The sequence below is a fragment of the Alosa sapidissima genome, chromosome 22 (genome assembly GCF_018492685.1).
Source record: "Alosa sapidissima isolate fAloSap1 chromosome 22, fAloSap1.pri, whole genome shotgun sequence".
Lineage (NCBI taxonomy): Eukaryota > Metazoa > Chordata > Actinopteri > Clupeiformes > Clupeidae > Alosa > Alosa sapidissima.
The window spans coordinates 30,007,077-30,011,598 of NC_055978.1; positions in this window are offsets into that span (position 1 = coordinate 30,007,077).

Below are 4,522 nucleotides of genomic sequence, written 5' to 3' on the forward strand. Positions count from 1 at the left end.
ATGCCCCCTCCGCTCCTGTGAGTGAAAGTGTGTGTGTGTTGTCTCTTCTGCAGGGTGTCCCGGCCGCAGTGGGCCCCACTCTGCTCATGTCCCCGAGTGTGTTCTCCCAGACCAAGCCGCCCCGTGGGGCAGAAGAGCCCAGCTGCCCCCAGACCCCCCGTCTGCCCCCCCCTGCCCCCGAGGAGCCCAGAACCCTGAGCAGGACCCAGCTACAGGCCACGCTCGTCCACCTCCTACAGGTGAGTCTGCACCACCTTTACACACCTCGTATAGGTGAGTCTAATCCACCTTTACACACGTGTTGAGAGAGTAAACGTGTCAAGAGTGTAAACGTGTCGAGTGTAAACGTGTCTGTGTCCAGAGTGTAAACGCGTCCGGAGTGTAAACGCGTCCGGAGTGTAAACACCTCCAGAGTGTAAACATGTCCGGAGTGTAAATGTGCACGTTAAGCGCCATTAACCAACCAGCATTTGCTCTTCTCTGTTTCAGAATGACTCCTCTTTCCTGGATGTGATCTATGAGGCATACGTCTCCAGATTCGCCAAGGACGCCAGCCAACCTCGTTACTGACCCACGAGATGACCCAAGGCGACGCACCAGACAAACCCAAACCCAAAGCCATGCACTATGCTGACCACATTATGCAAGCCTATGTGTGTGTGTGTGTGTGTGAGAGAGAAGGGAAATGTTTTATTTTTTAAATTTAGTTTTTAAATTATTGGAGTACATGAGAAGGGAAGGCATTCCTGTAGCATCTCTCTCCAAATGGTGCCCTTTAACTGACAGGGCACTGCACAGGTCAAAATGGCCACAGGCTCCTGTAGCTAAGCAGGTCCTCCGCTCTACGATGCCAAACACCATGATTTCCCTGCGCTAGACTGAGCAGGGCCCCAGCTTGTGTAAGCACTAGGATGCTTCCAAAAAGTAGCAGAAGCTATCACATATATACACGCACACACATACACACACACGCACATAACCACACACACATAACCACACACACATAACCACACACTCACGATGAATCCCTCTCAATCTCTCCCACACTCACCAGTCAGGCTAATTTGATAGAACATGTATCTCATTTTAGAGAATATGAAAATATTTTGTTACAGAAAGGTTTTAGAATATTTTTTTCTATTTTTCTATGGAACAAATCTTCCTTCTTAACCGTTCTGCCAGGCCCTATGCAGCAGCAGTAGCAGTCGGCCGGGTGTGCTTGGAGTAAGGACTGCATGCCTGCAGACAGCAATGTGGACATTTTAAAAGCGACCTAAAGCAATGCTTTTGACCTCTGACCTCTGACTTATTAAAGACCACTGTTAAAGCCCTGCACTCCTGATGTCTGAGATGTGTGCACTTTGTGTGTGTGTGTGTGTCTCACTGGCGCCCCCTGTGAGCTCTGAGTGATGTGTGTGTGTGTGTGTGTGTCTCATTGGCGCCCCCTGTGAGCTCTGAGTGAGGTGTGTGTCACACACACACATTTTTCTATTTTTGTGTCTCACTGGCGCCCCCTGTGAGCCCCTTAGTGAGGTGTGTGTGTGTGTGTGTGTGTGGCACTGCCGCCCCCTGTGAGCTCTGAGTGATGTGTGTATGTGTTTGTAGTGTCTCTGGTTGTCCTGTTTGGTGGCCACCTCCACAGGTATTGTCTATCTATAACTATATTGTCTATAACGTGTGTATCTAGTCTCTGGTTAAACTCTGGTCACTCTCCTCAGTGGCGCCCCCTGTGGTACTGAATGGGATAATGTCTCACTGTACCAGCTCAATGTACACTACTAAAGTGTATCCTAGTCAGCTCAATGTACACTACTAAAGTGTATCCTAGTCAGCTCAATGTACACTACTAAAGTGTGTCCTAGTCAGCTCAATGTACACTACTAAGGTGTGTCCTAGTCAGCTCAATGTTCATTACTAAGGTGTGTCCTAGTCAGCTCAATGTACACTACTAATGTGTGTCCTAGTCAGCTCAATGTACACTACTAAGGTGTCAGCTCAATGTACACTACTAATGTGTGTCCTAGTCAGCTCAATGTACACTACTAAGGTGTCAGCTCAATGTACACTACTAATGTGTATCCTATTCAGCTCAATTTACACTACTAAAGTGTGTCCTAGTCAGCTCAATGTACACTACTAAGGTGTCAGCTCGATGTATACTACTAATGTGTGTCCTAGTCAGCTCAATGTACACTACTAAGGTGTATCCTAGTCAGCTCAATGTACACTATTAAGGTGTCAGCTCGATGTACACTACTAATGTGTGTCCTAGTCAGCTCAATGTACACTACTAATGTGTGTCCTAGTCAGTTCAATGTACAGTACACTACTAAGGTGTGTCCTAGTCAGCTCAATGTACACTACTAAGGTGTCAGCTCAGTGTACACTACTGATGTGTGTCTTAGTCAGCTCAGTGTTCATTACTAAGGTGTCAGCTCGATGTAAACTACTAAGGTGTGTCCTAGTCAGCTTAATGTTCACTACTAAGGTGTCAGCTCAATGTACACTACTAAGGTGTATCCTAGTCAGCTCAATGTTCATTACTAAGGTGTCAGCTCGATGTACACTAGTAAAGTGTGTCCTAGTCAGCTTAATGTACACTACTAAGGTGTGTCCTAGTCAGCTCAATGTTCATTACTAAGGTGTCGGCTCGATGTACACTAGTAAAGTGTGTCCTAGTCAGCTCAATGTACACTACTATGTGTGTCCTAGTCAGCTCAATGTACACTAGTAATGTGTGTCCTAGTCAGCTCAGACAGAATGAAAGGAGTCTGTTTCCTTTGTCAACGTCATTCTCCCTCTACTGCTCCTCTCCTCTTCTCCACCTCCTTCTCCTCTTCTTCTCCACCTCCTCTTCTTCACCTCCTCTTCTCTTCTCCACCTCCTTCTCCTCCTCCTCCTCTTCACCTCCTTTTCTCCTCTTCTCCTCTTCTCCACCTCCTCCTCCTCTTCTCCTCCTCTTCTCCACCACCTCCTCTTTTTCTCCTGAAGACTTCAGGTAGAACTTTGTGGAATTTGGGCATAAGTGTGAAATAAGGTACTAATGCATGTTTTGTGCATAAATTGATAGGTAAGGGGGTGTAGACTCAGAATCTGACAGGTGCCGCTCCAGCACCCTTGAGCATTTTCTTTAAAATGGCGTCAGCTGCCACACCCCCTTTTTTTGATCATAGAAAATCATCTAAATAGACATTAACATATAAACCCATCATGTATGGTATCAAATTAGAGCCCATTCATACAGAAATCAGCTTTGACCATAATAAAGTAGAAAAAACTAGTTTAGGTCCCTCCAGAGAACAAAATACCTTTTGCAAAGACCTTTAAGGTCAAATTAGGTTCCTTTTTGCTGCATAATAGCTTATACCTCTAAATCGTGTCATGTCTGGTATTAAATTAAATAAATTATGGAACTGCCATGTAGCTTAATACATACATGAATACAATCATTCAATAGTAATTCATTTTAATATGAATTATAGCAAGTCTGATGTACCCTAGTTCACTAACTATCGGGTTAGCTAGCACGTTAGCTTTAATTTCCCTTGAATCAGTCGCTGAATTTCAGACAGCAATGTTGTGAGGTACTTCCCAGGTAGTTAGTACATTAATTATAACTGTCCTTGGATTTTGTCCCAGAATTACAGACAAAAATATTTTTCATCCTAACATTTTTTTAATCCTTTAAAAACAGACACCACAATCCAGGATTGATACAAACTAGCTCAAGGTCACCTCATACGTGGATATGGATGTGGGAGAGCGCTGTTAAGTCACTTCCCCCACCCACGTTTCCTACCAGTCGGGGATCGAACTGGCCACCCTTCTATCACAAGTCCGATTCCCTAACCATTACGCCATGGATGCCCAAAGTAATTGAAATTAATTCTATGGCTGCAAAATTAGGAGACAAATGTTATGATTTGTTGGCTGTTCATGCATTGTTTGGTTGTGACAGTGTCATTTTCATATGGCAAAGGGAAAACCTCAGCAATCAATTTGATGCTCAAGAGGAATCTCAGAATGGCTTTTATTGGTTACGCACCAAAACACACGAGCATATAATTCCGGGCCCTTATGCTCCAGCACTAAACATCTATGTGAGGCTGTATCTACAACACACACTAGTTAGACCCGGTTATGAACACTGTAATCAACTATAAACATAAACACGACAGACAGGACGCACAACATTGGTAACTTGCATGGTTAACATTAACATTCAACATAACACATCAACTGAAAAGCATCATGGGAGCACAGTCATAAGCCAGCTAGGCTCAGTTCGTTACACAGCCCCCCGAGACTTAGTCCACATCCCCTTGACTCAAGTCTTACCCTACGTCAGTCCATGAGCCTGGCTGGGACGCGACGCTGGCGTTGTGGGCGCCCCGCTGTCGCGGCGGTGACTTCCGGTGAAGGCTGCACGGTGACCGTTGTTAGAGCCACAGCTCCATTGTCACCAAGTTTCACAGAGTCAGTGTCCAGGTCTCCACGACCCTCAGCTGAGGCCAGGGGTCGA